The sequence below is a fragment of the Ovis aries genome, chromosome 1 (genome assembly GCF_016772045.2).
Source record: "Ovis aries strain OAR_USU_Benz2616 breed Rambouillet chromosome 1, ARS-UI_Ramb_v3.0, whole genome shotgun sequence".
In the NCBI taxonomy this organism is placed as follows: Eukaryota; Metazoa; Chordata; class Mammalia; order Artiodactyla; family Bovidae; genus Ovis; species Ovis aries.
Window position 1 is genome coordinate 199,091,583 of NC_056054.1, and position 12,957 is coordinate 199,104,539.

Genomic DNA, 12,957 nt, shown 5'->3' on the forward strand with positions numbered 1-12,957 from the left:
GATAAATGAGATCTTCCAGGGTAACAGAGTTTTATTTGGTCATTTTCCTGAAATATTAATGAATATTCTGCTTGCCTGAAAGAGTTCATTTTCTTCACCCAGGATGAGTATTACACTTTCAAAGAGCAAAAGCACTTTAACATAAAGTATAACACAGTGGCTCTTTTACAGTGTACTACCCTGGGGGCTCAGCAGTAAAGAAGTTGCCTGCCAATGCAGGAGACGCAGGTGTAATCCCTGGGTGGGGAATATCCCCTGGAGAAGGAAACAGCAACTCGCTCCAGCATTCCTGCCTGGGAAATTCCATGGACAAAGGAGCTAGACGGGCTGTAATCCATGAGGTCTCAAAAGAGTTGGGCATGACTTAATGGCTAAGCAGCGTTATAGATTTATAGCAATGGACTCTAACCCTCTGTTCTGATAGTAGTCTGCTACCTCTCAGAAACACCCAGTGCTCTCCACTTTCGACACAAGTCCAAAGATTCTGTCATTCTAGTTTCTTCTCAAGACCATGACCAACTGACGTTTTAAAATTTCTTTTCCATCTCATGTATTCTTGACCATAACTCTCTTCTACATACTAGCTCCTTCCTGCCTTTGCTATGCCTTTCTTAACCCGGGTCTCCTCGCCTACTCTTTACCATTCTTACATATAAAAAACATACCTGTCTTTCAAGGCTCAACTTAAATTCCTTCTTTTGCGTGATGTTCCATTTAATCTCTCCAGCTCTGATGTCCCTGTGATACTTAGCTCTTTCTTACAGTACAGGTCACAGGCTACCTTGTGTTTGTTCATTTATGTCCATGTCTCCTGTCTTTCTTTGCTGTTAGTTCTTTGAGGAGACGGACTGATTTTAGACATGAAGATTCATTTATTTTTCCAACATTCCCTAGATATCCGCCTTGTGCCTACTAATTATAGAAAACATAGACACCAGGAAAACACTGATATTGGATCATGAGAAAGAAAAACAAGAAAGTTTTGAAAAAAGTTAAGTTCCTTGTGTAAGACCCCTCTCCAGGGTATCTCTCAAATGCTGTAGATGGCACTCGTCATTCAGAGACCTCAGCATTTCGAGAGCGAGCTGGTTCTCTCCTCTGGTAATGAAAGTCACTTCTCGTAATGACATCCTTGTGGAAACTTTTGGCTCCAGTCCGCAGCCATCTTTGGATCACAACCCAACTACTAGTTTTAAAGGGCAATTCAACCACTAGCCCCAAGCAGAAATGCCAATGTCACCGTGCCCTTCTCCAATTCAAAAGAGTGGGCGTCATAGAATTCCAGGGCCATTCCAGCACCGAAATTGAGGTGGTGAATGGCATGCTCTCAATATACACAAGCCAGTCCCTGGAGGAAGTTGTCGCCCAAAAAAATTTCAACAGGCTAAGCACAGGATTGACTTTGGTGACAGTCTGCTTCTTAGTAAATCAACAAATTGTTCTTTCACCTGGGGAAAAAATGAAAAATAGAGAACACTTAATGTCGCAGAAGGTCAAACCCCATAAAAGGCCCATGTGATATGTGATCCAAACTTGCCATGTTGGCAGACGGAAAAACTGAGGTTCAGTAAGAAATGGTTTGCTCCGGGTCACAGAGGAAGCCAGGGGAAGCGCTGAGAGCTGCTCCACAACCAGACAGCCCTGAGTCCTAGTCTCGGGGTCTTTACAGTCTTCTTTTTGCGCCTCTTTTCATTTGTACCCTCTCCATACTTTTTTCCTCAGAGGCAGAACCTTATTTTTGTAAAAGCTCAGACTTTATTATTCCTTATTATATTCAAACCAGTATTTTATGCTCCAGATTTACCTTATCTCTTATTTTGGATTTAGTTTGTGTATACCCTTGCCTCTTTATAAGCTGGACCCATTTAATTGTGATCTTAGAAGCCAGGTGAAATAGAAAGACCTTATAGTTAGTAGCTGCCAAAATATTCTCTATGGGCTGGCAAAGGAGAATAAGCAGTGGGTGGACAGTATGATCGGTGTCTCCAGTCACAGCTGGCGGTGGGGACCAGGCCTACTCTGGCTGGTTTCCATTGCTCCTCTCGTGTAGATCTTTGGGCCGAGACCAGGGTTCAGTGCCATTCCTACTGGTGAACCCCCACGCATCTCGTGCAAGCAGCTACCCTTCTCTCTGGGCATCTTTTGCTTCTTCCTTTGTAAAATAAGCTTCCTCCCAGCCATGGCAGATTATATGTTATAATACCATGCTTTACCTAAATGCCAAAAGAAGCTATTTCATTTTCTATTTTCTCAGGCAAGACTGAGTTCATTTTCACCAGGGATTATCAAGCATGCTGTCAGCAGCTGAGATATAATATAAAGGAGCAGTCAGAAGGCCTGGACTTGAAAGCCCAGGTCTGACACCTGCTAGCTACGTAACCTTTCTGGGATTCTATCTGCCGGTCTGCAGACGTAAGAAGACAGACACCTTCCTCCTTGTTCTTCATTCAAAACCCACTTACTGAAAATCTACAGTGGACCAGGTTGGCATGAGCTTTTTGAGGTATAGCTATGTAAACAGTCCAAGTTTACATGTAATCAATAATTACATGTGATCAATCTATATAAGTTATGAAACACCTGATAGATGAAAAATATTACCAGTATTTTTATTCACCTATCACTTAAAACTTTTTATACAGCTAGCAGATTTACTCAGAGAAGGCAATGACACCCCACTACAGTACTCTTGCCTGGAAAATCCCATGGACGGAGGAGCCTGGTAGGCTGCAGTCCATGGGGTCGCTAGGAGTCGGACACGACTGAGTGACTTCTCTTTCACTTTTCACTTTCCACTTTCATGCATTGGAGAAGGATATGGCAACCCACTCCATTGTTCTTGCCTGGAGAATCCCAGGGATGGGGGAGCCTGGTGGGCTGCCGTCTATGGGGTCACAGAGAGTTGGACACGACTGAAGCGACTTGGCAGCAGACTTACATGAACCAAAGGGGGACAAAATAAGTGCTAAGATAGTAGAAAAATAAATGCAAACAAAAAGCATGAAACTAGCAAAGAAATGTATTCTTGATAGTTCAAAAAATTCGTGAAAGTTGTCATCATGTCATCTAAGTTCATCCTCTTGACTTCCTGATACTTATTTTATGACCTAAGATATTTTTCAATTTCTAAAGATGAGAATATTTCAGTTTTGCAATGTTTAGAGCCTCTTAAGGACATAACCAGCCCTGACACTCATAACTTCACTGAAACCCACTCAATTCACTTCAACCTTTGTTTACGGAGAACCCCAGTGGGTCAGAAGTAGGCCTCTAAAGTTGGCATTAATGACCCAGATGCTTCGTAGGAGGAGACACTGATTTTAATATCAGAATCCAAATTATTAGGCTTGAGATTTATGTCTGGTTTTGTATCTGACATTCAGCATTCTAAGGAAATAAACAGACCTCCAGCAACAAGGACAAGATGATTCAGTGTGTAAAAAGGGGGACTCTGTGCAAGGCAGTTGCAGAATCTGCTAGATTTGTCTCCCATTTGAAAGCCCACCAGAGAGCAAGCTCAGGTGGTCCAAAAGAAATTATACTCTCTTCTGCCACCAGAGGGCCCCACCACCAGGTAACAGGATAGAAAATTGCCAGCATCTGAGAGGACCACTGAGACTAGGATGTTCTACCTAGGAACTTGAAGGTGACAGTTGATGCCATGATCACCTCCCCTATGCCCTCTGCATGATTTTGGTTTGCTCCCTAGTTAAAAGCGGAAGTACCTCCCACATATTGGATGCTTAATCCTCACAGTGCGTGCGTGTGAACTCAGTCATGCCCAACTCTTTGCAACCCCATGGATGATAGCCCACCAGGCTCCTCTGCCCATGGAATTTCCCAGGCATAAATACTGGAATGAGTTGCCTTTCCTACGCCAGGGGATCTTCCTAACCCAGGAATCAAACTTGCATCTCTTAAATCTCCTGCATTGACAGGTGGGTTCTTTACCACTGGTGCCACCTGGGAAGCCCCAGTCCTCACAGTAATCCTGCGAATGAGGCAGGCAGTATTGCTGTTTTCCTCTTACAGACAAGGAAACTGAGACTGAGCATGGTCAACAATTGCCCGAATCACACAGCTAGGAAGGGACAGATCGGGATTTGAACAAAGAGTATCTGATTTCACAGTTCAAATTCTTAGCCAAAATGCTGTTTTCCCTGTTACCTGAATAACTTTAGCAGCTTTTAGTTCATCATCTTGGATGTGGCATGAGTTTAGAAAATGTAAGGATCATGCATAGTGAGACTCCAGCTTGTGGAATGATCAGTTTCTAGGGGAAGGAGCTCTTCCTTAACCAAGTGAGAACAAGCAGAGAAGGGAGGAAGGGAGAGACAGTAGAGATCAGTGCTGTCCCGAAATAGATGTGGCTGGCCTGCACCGCAGCACCCCCTCCCCAACACAGTATTCATCCATCACATCTAGAGCTGTGATGCTATCCAGATAAAGGGCAAAGGGGTCCCAGTTTGACCTGCAGCTGCTTTCAGCCTAAACTTGAGTCAAGTCTGGATAAGCCCAGACTTATACAAAGGGAATGCTCAGAACTGAACAAACCCAAGGAGTCTCTTGAGAAATAAATCAGTCTACGGAATAGCTGCTACAACCTGGGCAGAAATGCCTGAAACTGCATCTGACCTGGAGAGGAGGAATAATATTGAAGACCACTCAATGTCTTCCTTAGATGCCACTCAGCTCAGTCCCTGGTGATGTGTGCCCACATCCTAAGGAAAGAACTGCAAGTAAGCCTTTAAAGGCATTTTCACCCATTGTCACCATAAGGCTTTCAGTGTAAGTGGTTATACCACTGTAGGAAGGGGTAATAGACATCGGCACAAAGAGGGGTAGGGATTTTCTCTAACTGAGACATCAGCAAGAGTAGCACCAGTAGCAGTGGTGGTACCAGCTTAAGAGGGCAGGCACAGAAGTGCTCTTAATGGTGAACAGAAAGGATTTTGATTCCCTTGGTGGATGCCAAGGACCTTAGTCACAGAAAGAGGATGCAAAGCAGTGGGATTTAGAGGACAAGAGAAGAGCCCAAGAGAACCCTTACCATAACTCTCTTGGCACCAGCCACAGGGCATACCAGCAGCAAGTACGGTGATAAAACTGCCAGGGAAATGGGCACGTTGGCAACCAAGACTGAAGACACTTATTTTTGCATCTGTGGGTGTACCTCTGAGGATGCTTAAAATAACTGGGGAATGGTTAGAGAGGAGGAGAGATTCAACATCTCATTCTTCTTGAATTTCTAGGGAGAGACAGAAGTCTATTTAATCTTCATTAAAATTAATCCATCTTCATTAAAAATCACTTTATTTCTCACCACACTGAGGGCATCCAGTAGAAGATAAGATTTCTAAGAAATGTGACCTCACTTCATGGAGAGAGGTGAGATCCAAGAGTAACAACCGGGTTCCAGGGAAGCTCTCTTAAGGATGGGATGGTATCTCTTAAAGGAGTGACTAATTCCTGATTCCAGTAGATTCTTGTAATTAACTTCTTAGGGAATGGATGTTTGTGGAGAGAATTCTGCAACCATCTAGAGTTACGTTAGTTAGCAGGCTAGACTTATGTTAGTTAAATTTTTGGAAGCCACTTCCAGCTCTAATGTTCTGTGATTCTTTGAAAAAGTAAAAAAAAAAAAAAAAAAAAAATCTGGGATGAGAAAGAGATATCTGAGAATGATCTTCTTTCTGACATTCCATCTAAACTGAGACAAACCTCCCTTTTTTTCCTTGTTTTTCCTGAAATGACAGGAAAACAAGTGAAAATTCTCTCTTAATCACTTGGTATTCAGAACTAGAGTTCTGCAAATATTGTGGAAACTGTAGCTCTTGGTACATGTTTTCACAGCCATATTCACTTACAGAGTTGCTTGCCCTTTGCTATGCAAAGGGAAAAAGCAGAAGGGGTCTCCAGACTTCCACGGGGCCTCCAAATGTTTGCACTAAGGGATGTCATGAATCTCTTATTTTCTTATTTAGCTGTCACTGAAATTTATATTCTATCACCACCACCATTCTCTGAGTAAAGAATTGCCTCATCTTGTGCTAACAACTCTTTTTTAAATGCCCCATTGTATTCCAGGAAAGATTACTGGAGTGGGTTGCCATTTTTCCTCCTCCAGGGGATCTTCCTGACCCAGGGATCGAACCTGTGTTTCCACAACTCCTGCACTGCAGGCAGATTCTTTACCACCAAGCCACCAGTGAAGCTCACACTCTTAAGAGTGTTAACACTTTGGCTATATTTAGCTTCCTAGATAGTGTCTACAACAGAGCACTAGAAGTTTGGAGAGTATCAAGGAAGAGAAAGATTTGGGGCCTTGAAAATGCCCTGAGACCGAGACAGAATAGGACAATTTCATTCTTACTTAAGGAAGAGATTCAGCAAGGAATGCAAGCCTGAAGACTCAAGAGAGCCTGCTGAAGCTTTACTAGGCTTTGTTTCTTTGTTTTCATGAAGTAACATCTCCCAACCCAAACTATAATGCTCTATCCTTGTATGTTTCATCTATGCCTCCCTGTAAGTTTCTCTAGGGTATAGATCCAGAAGAGGAATTTTTGTCCTTGAGATTCCCACATGTTCAATTCCTGACAGATTGCTCTCCAGAACAGCTCACCAGTTTACACTCCCACCAGCACTGCACGGGGATTCTCATTTCCTCACAAATGTGCCAACAATGGTACCATCTGACTTCCTAATTTTTACCAATCTGATGAGTGTAAAATGAATTTCTTTGTGTTTTTAATTTATATGTCTCCGATTGATTGTGACGTTGAGGATCTTTTCATGAATGTATAGGTAATTTGGGTTTCCCCTTCTGTGAATTGCCTATTCAAAGTCTTTGCCAAATCCTCTCTTTCTGTTGTTGATTTGCAGGAATTGCTTAATTATTCTAAATATAAATGCTATAATTATCCTCTCCCAGTCTGTCTCCCATCTGTTACCTTTATCTGTAGTGTCCTTCACTGAAAAGAAATTCTTAATTTTTAACATAGATCCATTTTTCCCATTATGGTTTGGACTTTTTGGGTACTATTCAAGAAACATTTCCCACCCCAAAGTCACCAGTCATACTTCTAATATTTCCTTACTAGCTTATAATTTATCTATATATTTAGGAGTTCAACTCATTGGAAATGTTATCTATCCTTATTTTTCTCTATTCATTAAGCCACTTTTGGCAATATTAGATGCTAAAAATATCCATCTTTCCCTAACTGATTTATTATACCTCACTCCAGTACTCTCGCCTGGAGAACCCCATGGATGGAGGAGCCTGGTAGGCTGCAGTCAATGGGGCTACGAAGAGTCGGATATGACTGAGCGACTACACTTTCATTTTCACTTTCATGCATTAGAGAAGGAAATGGCAACCCACTCCAGTGTTCTTGCTTGGAGAATCCCAGGGACGGGGGAGCCTGGTGGGCTGCCGTCTATGGGGTCGCAGAGTTGGACATGACTGAAGCGACTTAGCAGCAGCAGCAGCAGCAGCAGTACATATAAGGACATCTTATAATTTATAATCCAAACTGAGAGAGATCTGAGAGTAAAAGGAGATATTATTTATAATTTTACTATGCCAACAGGCACTAGATTAGGACTTTTCTAGATAAATTGGAATTATCTAGTCACCTTTATTTTATATCATATATCATAAGAAACTGTTTATGGCTCTTTAATTTGTTCCATTATTCTATTTATCTGTTAATGTAGTAGGCAGCATGGTTTTCCATTATGGTTATGTAGTAATATATTCTACAGCAAATATACCCTTTTGCTTTACTTTTCCAAAATAGTCATTTACTTGTGTACTTTTCTTTTTCAAAGTATATGTAACACTCAGTACTTCAGATGTCTTTGCAGAAGTTTCAGTTACAATTCCAAGTGCAGTCTATTTAATCTGGGAAAATTTGACATCTTTACAATGTGAAGTTATGCTATCCATGAACATAGTTTAAGTCTACATTTATTTAGATCTTCTCATAAGCAATTAGATAGATTAATTTCTCCAAAATCATTTTATATGCTTTGTATTAGGTTAATATATTTATATTTTTAAGTTTTATTGATACACTGTGAATGACAAATACATTTTACTTATTTATACCTGCTGTGACATCACCAGATGGTCAACACCAAAATCAAGTTGATTATATTCTATGCAGCCAAAGATGGAGAAGCTCTATACAGTCAGCAAAACAAAACTGGGAGCTGACTGTGCCTCAGATCACGAACTCTTTTATTGCCAAATTCAGACTTAAATTGAACAAAGTGGGGAAAACCACTAGACCATTCAGGTATGATCTAAATCAAATCCCTTATGATTATACAGTGGAAATGAGAAATAGATTTAAGGAACTAGATCTGATAGAGTGACTGATGAACTATGGACGGAGGTTCGTGACATTGTACAAGAGACAGGGATAAAGACCATCCCAAGAAAAAGAAAGGCAAAAAGACAAATTGGCTGTCTGAGGAGGCCTTACAAATAGCTGTGAAAAGAAGAGAAGGGAAAAGCAAAGGAGAAAAGAAAAGATATAAGCATCTGAATGCAGAGTTCCAAAGAATAGAAAGGAGAGATAAGAAAGCCTTCCTCAGCTATCAGTGCAAAGAAATAGAGGAAAACAATAGAATGGGAAAGACTAGAGATCTCTTCAAGAAAATTAGAGATACTAAGGGAACATTTCATGCAAAGATGGGAACAATAAAAGTCAGAAATGGTATGGACCTAACAGAAGCAGAAGATATTAAGAAGAGGTGGCAAGAATACACAGAACAACAGTATGAAAATGATCTTCATGACCCAGATAATCACGAAGGTGTGATCACTCACATAGACATCCTGGAATATGAAGTCAAGTGGGCCCTAGGAAGCATCGCTATGAACAAAGCTAGTGGAGGTGATGGAATTCCAGTTGAGCTATTTCAAATCCTGAAAGATGATGCTGTGAAAGTGCTGCACCCAGTATGTCAGCAAATTTGGAAAACTCAGCAGTGGCCATAGGACTGGAAAAGCCTGTTTTCATTCTAATCCCAAAGAAAGGCAATGCCAAAGAATGCTCAAACTACCACACAATTGCACTCATCTCACACGCTAACAAAGTAATGCTCAAAATTCTCTAAGCCAGGCTTCAGCAATATGTGAACCGTGAACTCCCTGATGTTCAAGCTGGTTTTAGAAAAGGCAGAGGAACCAGAGATCAAATTGCCAACATCCGCTGGATCATTGAAAAAGCAAGAGAGTTCCAGAAAAACATCTATTTCTGCTTTATTGACTATACCAAAGCCTTTGACTGTGTGGGTCACAATAAACTGTGGAAAATTCTGAGAGATGGGAATACCAGACCACCTGACCTGCCTCTTGAGAAACCTGAATGCAGGTAAGGAAGAAACAGAACTGGACATGGAACAAGAGACTGGTTCCAAATAGGAAAAGGAGTACATCAAGACTGTATATTGTCACCCTGCTTATATGCAGAGTACATCTTGAGAAACACTGGGCTGGAAGAAGCGCAAGCTGGAATCAAGATTACTGGGAGAAATATCAATAGCCTCAGATATGCCCATGACACCACCCTTATGGCAGAAAGTGAAGAAGAACTGAAGAGCCTCTTGATGAAAGTGAAAGAGGAGAGTGAAAAAGTTGGCTTAAAGCTCAACATTTAGAAAACTAAGATCATGGCATCCTGCCCCATCACTTCATGGAAAATAGATGGGGAAACAGTGGAAACAGTGGCTGACTTCATTTTGGGGGGCTCCAAAATCACTGCAGATGGTGACTGCAGCCATGAAATTAAAAGATGCTTACTCCTTGAAAGAAAAGTTACGACCAACCTAGATAGCATATTCAAAAGCAGAGACATTACCAACAAAGGTCTGTCTAGTCAGGCTATAGTTTTTCCAGTAGTCATGTATGGATGTGCGAGTTGGACTATAAAGAAAGCTGAGTGCTGAAGAATTGATGCTTTTGAACTGTGGTGTTAGAGAAGACTCTTGAGAGTCCCTTGGACAGCAAGGCGATCCAGCCAGTCCATTCTAAAGGAGATCAGTCCTGGGTGTTCTTTGGAAGGACTGATGTTGAAGCTGAGACTCCGATACTTTGGGCACCTGATGCGAAGAGCTGACTCATTGGAAAAGACCCTGATGCTGGGAGGGATTGGAGGCAGGAGGAGAAGGGGACAACAGAGGATGAGATGGCTCTATGGCATCACCAACTCAATGGACTTGAGTTTGGTTGAACTCTGGGAGTTGGTGATGGACAGGGAAGCCTGGCGTGCTGCAGTTCATGGGGTCGCAAAGAGTCAGACACGACTGAGCAACTGAACTGAACTGAACTGAACTGATGCCTAGTGTGAAGAATGCTGTTGGTGGCTGCACCCATCCTTTATTCGAGTTATGAATCTATACCAAATCACACAAAAGGTCGTATCAGTTTCCACAATTGTTATGTAATCTGAAACTCTTTCTCCTTCCAGTACTGATACTTTATTGTGTTTCTTGCTTTATCACATCAGTTTTATTCAGTAGCATTAGGTAAACTCGGTGGTGACATAAGACTTCCTTGTCTTATATGAAATATATCTAAAGTGCCTTCTTTAAGTGAGGTATTTGCTGGAAATATTTCATATGTAGCTTTTAGCTAGTTAATGATGTGTTTTCTATGTCTATCTTTGTGAAAAAAATGTGCTATATATAAAATTTGAATTTTATCCAATCTCTACCTCTATTTAATTAAACATATGACTTATTTTTAATTACTTAATGTGTTATTTACATCTGATAATTTTTGATATGACAAAGTACTTTCATTTTTGAGAAAAACCATATAAGGTCATAATGTGTTATTTTTTAAATTATGCAGTTGTGATCTAATAATTACTTTGGATGTTGTTAAAGTGCTGCACTCAATATGTCAACAATATGGAAAACTCAATAGTCACCAGAGGACTGGAAAAAGTCAGTTTCATTCCAATTCCAAAGAAGGGCAATGCCAAAGAATGTTCAAACTACTGTACAATTGTGCTCATTTTACATGCTAGCAAGGTTATGCTCAAAATCCTTCAAGCTAGGCTTCAGAAGTATGTGAACCAAGAACTTACAGATGTACATGCTGGGTTTTGAAGAGGCAGAGGAACAAGAGATCAAATTGCCAACATTTGCTGGTTCATAAAGAAGGCAAGAGACTTCCAGAAAAATATCTACTTCTGCTTCATTGACTATGCTAAAGCTTTGACTGTGTGGACCACAACAAACAATGGAAAATTCTTAAAGAGATGGGAATATCAGACCATCTTACCTATTTCCTGAGAAACCTGTATGCAGGTCAAGAAGCAACACTTCAACCAGGCATGGAGCAACTGGCTGGTTCAAAATTGAGAAAGCAATACAACAGGCTGCATATTGCCACCCTGCTTATTTAACTTCCATGTAGAGTACATGATGCAAAATGCTGGGCTGGCTAAATCATAAGCTGGACTCAAGATTGTCAGGAGAAATATCAGCAACCTCAGATATGCACTCTAATGGCAAAAGATGAAGAGGAACTAAAGAGCCCCTTGATGAGGGTGAAAGAAGAGAGCGAAAACCCTGGCTTGAAACAACATTAGAAAAAAAAAAAAAAAAAACTAAAATCATGGCATGTAGTCCCATCACTTCATGGCAAATAGAAGGGGAAAAAGTGGAAGGAGTGGTAAATTTTATTTTTCTGGGCTCGAAAATCGCTGTCAATGGTGATTGTAGCCATGAAATTAAAAGACACTTGTTCCTTAGAAGGAAAGCGACGGTAAATCTAGACAGTGTATTCAAAATCAGAGCATGATACTGGATGCTTGGGGCTGGTGCACTGAGACGACCCAGAGGGATGGTACGGAGAGGGAGGAGGAAGGGGGGTTCAGGATGGGGAACACGTGTATACCTGTGGCGGATTCATGTTGATGTATGGCAAAACCAATATAATACTGTAAAGTAATTAACCTCCAATTAAAATAAATTTATATTTAAAAAAAAATCAGAGACGTCACTTTGCCAACAAGCATCCATGTCGCTATGGTTTTTCCAGTCGTCCTATATTGATGTGTGAGTTGGATCATAAAGAAGGCTGAGAGGTAAATAACTGATGCTTTTGAACCGCAGTGTTGGAGGAGATTCTTGAGAGTCCCTCAGACAACAAAGAGATCAAACGAGTCAATCCTAAAAGAAATCAACCCTTGACATTCATTGAATGACTATTGCTGAAGCTGAAGCTACAATATTTTGGCAATCTGATGCAAAGAGCTGACTCACTGGAAAAGACCCTGATGATGGGAAAGATTGAAGGCAAAAGAAGGGGGTGTCAGAGAATGAAATGGTTATATAGTGTCACCAACTCAATGGACATGAATTTGAGCAAACTCTGATAGAGAAGGACAGGGGAGGCTGGCACACTGTGTGCTGTGTGCTATAGCCCATGGGGTTGCAAAGAGTTAGACACCATATAGCGACTGAACAGCAACAATAACAATTACTTTGAGATTTTTACATCTATGTTTATAAATAAAATTGGCCTTTTTAACACATATTTTTATACAGTAAAAAAATCAGTGCTACACATAGGAAAATAAACTCCCTATCCTTTTTAAACTTTTCATCATCTAGGACACCTGTTTTAAAAGTACTATACTTTTTATATTTTATTTTAAGAAATTACTTATAAACCATTTAGTAGAGGATGGAGGTTGAAATGGAGGAGTGCATGGCAACCCACACCAGTATTCTTGCATGGAGAATCTCCATGGATGGAGGAGCCTGGCAGCCTACAGTTCATGAGGTCACAAAGGGTTGGACACGACTAAGTGACTAAGCACAGCACAGCGGTTGGAATGGGGACGTTTTTGATAATCATTAAAGCGTATGTCTGCAAGGCGGGAGACCTGGGTTCGATTCCTGGGTCAGAAAGGTCCCCTGGAAAAGGAA